This window comes from Tupaia chinensis, unplaced genomic scaffold (genome assembly GCF_000334495.1).
Source record: "Tupaia chinensis unplaced genomic scaffold, TupChi_1.0 Scaffold149168_1, whole genome shotgun sequence".
Taxonomy (NCBI): Eukaryota; Metazoa; Chordata; class Mammalia; order Scandentia; family Tupaiidae; genus Tupaia; species Tupaia belangeri.
The window spans coordinates 994,141-1,001,923 of record NW_006209014.1 but is presented as its reverse complement, the minus strand read 5'-3'; the positions used below and the strand labels follow the sequence as shown (position 1 = coordinate 1,001,923).

Here is a 7,783-nt window from a genome sequence, read left to right as displayed (position 1 = left end):
GAAAAAAGAAAACCTTTTTAGCAAACAATGCTGGAAAAACTGGGTATCCTCCTGCAGAAAGATGAATCTGGACCACTGTCTCTCATCACTGACAAAAAATCAACTCAAAGTAGATCAAAGATCCAAACCTAAAACTTCAAACTATAAAGCTACTGGTGGAAAACACTGGAGAAACATCAGAGTAGACAATGACTTCTTAAATAAGAACCCCTCCCCCCAAAGTACAGGCAAAAAGCCCAAAAATAGACAAGTGGGATTACATCAGTTTAAGAAGTTTCTGCACAGCAAAAGACATGATAATTAGTGTGGACAGAACCATTTTATAAAAACTTAAAATTTAGTTCTGAAGCATTCAAAGTCCAATATGCTCATTCTAATTTAATTACAAGTAGCTTCTCATTTTGATTTATTACTGAATCATACCTCCTGTCTCCCCAACTGAGCTGGAAATATCTTAAGGACAGGGCTACATATCCAAAATGTTTATTCTTTTTTATTGCCTCTCCAAATAATACTAAGCATAAGACATTTTTAAGGTTATTTGCTTTATCTGGGATGTGTATGTGGTGCAGGAATGTGCGTAAGACAGAGGGAGCAAGAGAGAAGGAGAAAGACCCTCGCACTCTTGACAGAGTTTGGCTACCCTGCTATCCCTCCAGGTTGCCAGGATCTTGAACATGCTCTCAGATATCTTATTATGTGTTCCGGATAGACTAGGATGGGGATCCGAACTTGCAGTTGGACACATGGCTCCCAGCATTGACAGTCCAGTATGCTATAACTACACCACCTAGGCTCGCTCAGTAAAATAAAAAGTTACTGAGTTGAATTAAAATGTAGCATAGTCACATATATGTGATTAAATGTAATATAAAAAACTAATAATGATGAAATAAAACAAGAGAACAATCATTGTGTAACTCAATAAAGGGCCATATCTGAGGCCAAAACTATGGTAAAATTTGAGAATAAAAACAAATAAACTTGATGACCTTGAAAAAAAATGTAACATAGTCTACCTATCTATTCCAATACTATGCATTCTTGGCACTCAACAGATTCTTGTTAGTTAACTAATCCAAGAGAAAAGTCTCAATCTAGGTAGAATCTTCATAAACTCTCTAGTCTATTTTTCAAACTCTACAGCAGCATCCCTTATACGAAGGGTATTGATTCCTTAGGCAAGGTAGTGCCAAGTGCTGTGGCTGCGTTCCCAGGGACAAATTCCCTTTGCTCGTTTTGGAAACCAAGTCATGGGGAAGCAGCTCTGAAACCTGATCGCAGTACTCGGAAAGCTGACCACTTGTTTGGGAGCCCCATTCCGTTGACCCTTAACTGTGCAGTCCAGCCTGGAAGAAGTCCTTGTCCTCACCTCAGACCTGGTACTAACAACCCTTCTCCTGACCCTTGGCAAGCATTCTAAAAACGTTTATTCATTCTACAAATGGGTATTAAAAATATATTTTATGCAAAGAATTGTGCTTGACAGTGGAGTCAAAACAGATTAAGAGTAATCAGGTAGCAAACAAGAATCAAACCAACATATCATTTAAACCTATGAGATGCTACAATGGAATAGCACAGAGTTGTCTGGTAAAAGATTATGTGAATAAAGGAGACAGACCTTACATTTGTTAGCAGAAAAGGCACATTGAGAAGAGACATATCTAATGAGACCAGATGAGAAGAACTAGACAGAGAGGAAACAGCAAATGCAAAGGCATTGAGATAACAAAGGTAGTTGAATTAAAGTACAAAGAGGCAACCAGTGTGACTCAAGAGGGCGTTGAGGGAAGTGTTGAGAGGTGTGGGAGGACTGTAATTGTGCCTGGCTTTATTGACCATGACAGTCAGTTGAGATTTTATTTTAAGTGCTTTGAAAAACCCTTAAAATGTCTAGATCATGAGAATAATATAGAGATTGGATGAGTGAGTGGGTGAGTTAATGAATGAATGAGTCAATGAACAAACCTACTTAATCCTCAGGAGCCAGAGTATTCAAAACATAAATTACACATTGCTGTAAAGTGTTTGTTTTCCTTAAATAAATACTGCATTTCTTCTTGATTCAACTCTCCTCTTTCTTTTAGATTAGGTGGGTGATATATCTGACTGGAACTTTGGAACTGACTCAACAGTATTTCTACATTCGCTTTTTAAAGAAAGCAACCACATTAACTGGAAGGCTTCCCTGACCCCTTCAGGCAGAATCAGGTCTTCCCTGTTCTGTGCTCCCACACTGCTTAGCACATTCCTCTATAGAGTTATCACTTTGAATTATACGTAAGTGTTTTAACAGACTGAGTACAATGAATACACCTCTGTAACTACACTGCCTAGTCCTATGCCCAACACACAGTGGGCCTCGGTAAATGCTTTCCTTTAAAAAAAAAAAAAATTAAAGTAGATGATGGAAGTCTTCTTAAGTAAATACAGGCTCAGAACCAAGTTTCTTTGCTAATTAGTACTAAAAGAAGATTAATTCAATATCTCTACAATCAGTTCCTCCAACCTGATGATGTACTGGAGTCCTGAGGTTCTCTACAAATATTACTATTTATGCAGCATGTAAGAAAACTTAGAAAATTGAGGTTTGAATTCCCATTATATAATACAGCACTTCTCTATTAATCTAAGTACCCTTTTGTAAATAATAGCTTGAAAAGCACCAGTGGCTCCATTGAGCAATTCTTACTCTGTGTCAGTATCACATATTTAGAATGTGTCTTTGATCCTTCTAGCCATGAGAGGGAGGCAAGACAAGCATTCTTATCTCCATCTCATAAATGAAAATATAACCCTCAAAAGAAAAGTCACTTAAAGTTGCCTATCTTTGACCCAGCCTCTATGGTGCAGTCAGTAGTATATTGGATTACATAGCTGGAAGCCACATGAGGACTACAGTTTGGGTCCCTGACCCAATTGGCCTGAAAACACAGCAGGCATGAATGTATGTGCCCAGGATCCTGGCAGTCTGGGGAACTGGCAGAAAGGGATTGAGGTATTACTAAGCCCTGTGAAGGGTCTCTCTCTCTCTCTCTCTCTCCTCTCTCATATACACACTATATCATAAATAAAAATAAAGTTACCTAATTTATACATGGAGTAGCCAATAGTACTAGTCCTGTTTTCAAAGACTTTCTTTCTCCTATATCACAATCTTTGGACCAATAATGCCCAGCATGATTCTTAATTTGAAATAGACTCACCTAGGAACTTGGAAATGCAAACTCTTAGCCCAGCCTAGCCAGTAAAGTCCATAGTAGGATGCCGAACTGCAGTGCTGGAAGCCAAGTGAGCAACCATGGGTTCAGATCTTAGAGTCAGCCTGAAAACATGCAGGCTTGTGCAGGCACCTAAGAGCCCAAGTAGATAGAAGACTGGGAAGGGGGAATCAAAGCATAATGAGACCTTAATAAAGGTGCTTTCTCTCTCTCTCTCTCTCTCTCTCTCTCTCTCTCTCGTATTTCTCTCTCTCTCTCTCGTGCATGCATATGCGTGCATGCACACTCTTTATCATTAAACCAAAGAAAACAGAAGAAATGCAAATTCTTGGCCAAGGGGTGGTGTAGTGGTAGCACAACACTCAGCAATGCTAAAAGTGATAGGGAAGACCAGGGTTTGCTTTCCTGGTCAACTTGTACATGCTGGATGTGTGTGTGTGTGTGTATGCTTGTTGAGTTTAGCTGATTAAAAGGCAGAGGGAGGAGGAGACAGTAGTGTGAGGTGATGTGAGGATGCTTCTCTTTCACACACACTAAGAAAAGAAACTTTAAAAAAAGAAAAAGAGGGACCAGCAATTAGTGTAATGGCTATGTCGCTGGACTCCCATGTATCGACTACGATTCGAGTCCCAGACCCGGTGGCTTAAACTCATGCTGGGCGTGTGTGCGTGTGTGCCCAAGATCCCAAGAGGAGAGAATGGAGGAGAAGGGATTGTGGCATGGCCATCCCTTCTGAGGGATGATTTCTCACTTTCTGTCTCTCTGTCTCTTTCTTTCTTGCAAGTGCATTTGCCCTATGGCAAAAACCTCTCAAAAAAAAAAGTTATTTTAATTTAAAAAAATGAAAAAAAAAAAGAAAGGAATGTATTTTCAGATCCCACCTAGACCTACTTTGGTGGGAAGGTATAGAGAAAGAAGGAAGGGAAGATCAGCAATGATTTTGTTTTTGTTTTTGTTTTTGTTTTCTCAACTTTCAAATCCTCAATAAATAAATAAATAAATAAATAAAATTTTTTAAAAGACGGGTGATAGTCACTTTCACAAACCAGACATATTTACAAACTCTGTGGCGAGGTCATATTCAGGTGTTTTCTGTACTAGATGAGTTCCTCAGAGATTCATTAACCAATCTTGGATCAATCAACTCTCTCCAAAAAGCAGTAATCCTCCTCTCCTGTGTCAGCGTACTCTACCATCTCAGTTCCACTTTCACTGTGACAAAACCAATCGAATTTTCCAGGTTCTTTCAAAGTAGGTAAGGATGAAAGAATTTCTATATCTACTTGCTAGGTATCTGGATTACAACTTAATATTTTCCCTTCCTTGTAGTCAGAGACATCAGGAGAGCAGTAAGATGTTAGCTTCAGAAGCTTAAATGCAATCTTTTCTCCAATTTAAGGGTCAGCTGCCAACAATGGTAACACATTGTAATCCTTCTTGTGAGTCTCTACTGGATTCTAGAAAATAGTAGATGAGTTTTTTACCATTTCACTTCGTTGCTGCTGCTTCTGATATTCAGTGTTTCTATTTAAGACACAGGAAACAGCAGTCCCTTGTCCTCAACCTCTCCCTCACATACCCCGACCCCTTGCTCCCCTCCAAGAAAGAAGATCTTCTCCTCTACTCTACACTTTTCATAAGTTAGTGGGAACAGACACATTGGGAGGAGGTCCAAGAATCTGTCTGCCACCATTTGAATCAGAAAGTTTCCATCCAACAGCACGTGGAGTCTGTGATGCTGGCCCCGATAGCTTCTTCCCACAGAGAGGCCTACTGTCTTTAGCAAACCTGCAGTGCGTTCTTGGCCTCATCACTCTGACTGGTAATCTGACACTGAACTCCAGTCAGAACTAGAAGATGACATGTGGATGGTCTTGACCTTGTTAGGGATAGGTTTAAAGCCAATGTTTATAGCCAGTTTGTTTGTAGTTGTGTTCTTTGTAGAGATTCCTTCCTTTAATAACTCGGTTGACAGTCCCTCTGAGGAATTTATGACCCCCAAAAGTGACATTTCTGGTCCTCTCACTGGTTGATTCATGATAAGAGTCAGACTCCAAAAAGGAATTGGGGCTCTCTTTTGAATAAAAACCTGTGCCACCTTTCCTTCTTCTTCTTTTTTTTTTTTAAGATATTTTTGCTATAGGGCATGTGTGGTTACCAGAGAGACAGAAAGCGAGAAATAACCCCCCAGAGGGGATGGCCATACCATCGTCCTTTCTCCTCCAGTCTCCTCTCAAGATTTTGGGCACGCACACACAAGTGCCCAGTGTGAGTTTTAAGCCACTGGGTCCAGGAATAGAACCATGGTTGACTACATGGGAGTCCAGAGATGTGACCTTTACATCATCTGCTGGTCCCTGCTTCTGGTTTTATTGAGACTGGTTTTAGCAGACCTTTTGGAGAACTACACCTCTGAGGGGCCCGCTCTTTCACGGCCTGCACTTTTGGAGATTTGGAGTTGGTCTGTTTCTTATATTCGCATTTCTCCTTTTTCTTTGGTGATTTTCTTTTGGTCTCTTCCTCCTCATCATCATCTACTATGCCACGTGTTGCTTTTTTTTTCTTTTGTTTTTCTTCCTCGCAGTCTAATCTGTGACAGTTTTTGGTTCCATATCCAAAGGCCAGCAATGTTTTAACAAGCACCCCTCATGATTCTAATACACACTTAAATTTGAGAAGCACTTCTCTAGATACTACTAATAATTGAACTAAAGAAATTAAAACTATATACATTTTATCTTGATAAAACCCAACTGCTTAAACTGAAGTTAAAATTCTACCTGAAAATTTGGATATATTTATCGATTTATTACTCATTATTTTGTCAGAGTATCACAGTAAACACTGTGCATGGACACGCAATTTTGTTTTATGTAATACTAATAAGCATTTGTTCCAGCATCCAATTACAGTTAAGTCTGAAGAAAGTAACTGTGATGGGGCCAGCAGGGAGCATGGTGGTTAGTCACACTAGACTCCCACATGGCCAGCCACGGTTTGAGTCCCAGACCTGATAACTTGCATTATCATTTTCACTTTCCATCTCTCTCACACACTGTTCCTCTCTTGTCAAGTTAAAATAAATAAATAAATAAATAAATAGTTACATTTTAAAATTTTCTTAAAAAAAGAACATAACGGGGCCAGCAGGTGGTGTGGTGGTTAAGGGCGCTGAACTCCCACGTGCCCGACCATGGTTCGTGTCCTGGACCTGGTGGCTTGCGTTCACACTTTCCCTCTCTCTCACTCTGTCCCTCTTTGGTCAAATTACAAATAAATAAATATAAAATAAAGTTCAATAAAATAATTTTTTTTAAAAAGAATATAACTGTGACAAATAAAAAATTACATTTATTCTTAATCTGATCCCATCCACATTAATATCAACTTTAGTGCATACAATTTAACTGTCACACTAATAAGGGCAAAAAGATGCAAGAAAAATTTTACTACAGAGTCCATTTCAGGAAGGGATGTTTATTGGTTCAACAGTAAAATAAATGTAATGGGTAATGAAATTTTCCTACCATATGCCAAATGAAATCTTTGCTGAAATTCATCCAAAAAAGAAATGTAGCAGTTTTCCCCTGAAGAAGTCAGGGCAGTCTTTTCATGGTGAGTTCCCAAATGATTCCTGACTAACAGCCTTCAAGCAACTGAGAGTTAATGAAAGGTCTATGAAAGGGTGTCAAAAAGATTCTAGTGGCAGAGATACAAGCAACTCACACTACAAACACATGCAGCAGAATACGCCACAGTAACCGTGTGAGGAAAGGAGCAAATAATCCTCCCGTCGACTTCGGTTATCAAATATTCTCAATTAAGGAAAAAAATGCTTAAAGGCAGTACGTGAATGATCCTAATTTCGGATTTTAAAATGCACAGGCACTGCAGTGCTGTTGCATAGCAGCTGCTTGTAGTCTAAGTTGAGAATATTTGGTCTTCATTTTGAATCTTTACTATTTATTAGGCCGTCGGGAAAGTCATGGCGTATTTTCCCATGTCTTTCTATGCAAAAATCTGCCATGACTTTCCCGACAGCCCAATATTTTTAAAGTAATTCAAGTGAACTACCAAAAGAGGAGAAGAAATGTGTCAATCCCAGAGCCAACTCACAATATTTTGAAGCTAGTAATCAGGCTAAACATTATGAGCTTTTTACATTTCTGCATTTGAACACTGAGCTACCAAATGGTCTCTTCCGCTCCCCATATCTTCTTTTTTTCCCCCTTAAATAAAAGGGATTTCAACAAGCTGTTAATACTCCTTGATTAACTTTGGCAGATTCTACAGCCTCTAAATCACTTTCATAGTGGCACATTGCATTCTGGGACAGGTTATCAATTTTGTGTCCCAATGACAGTCTTGTCCTTTTCCACTTACAACCTTTTTACTCTCTTCCCAAGGGAAATTGATCCTAACTATAAAAAGGTAGAGAACTAGCCGAGGAAAGGGTCTAAAGGTTTGAGTGCTGACAAACACAAAAGTTCAGGCTAAAATAAGTATGTATGATTACCTATAGGCTCAGCTACTACACAATGCCTAGGATAAGTTATCCT

At 39.2% G+C, this 7,783-nt stretch overlaps 1 pseudogene; it reads right to left on the bottom strand.

Annotated features, from left to right (window-relative positions):
• Nucleotides 1–4,305: 4,305 nt before the first annotated feature.
• Nucleotides 4,306–7,545, bottom strand: LOC102502714 (coilin pseudogene; annotated as a pseudogene).
• Nucleotides 7,546–7,783: the final 238 nt, after the last annotated feature.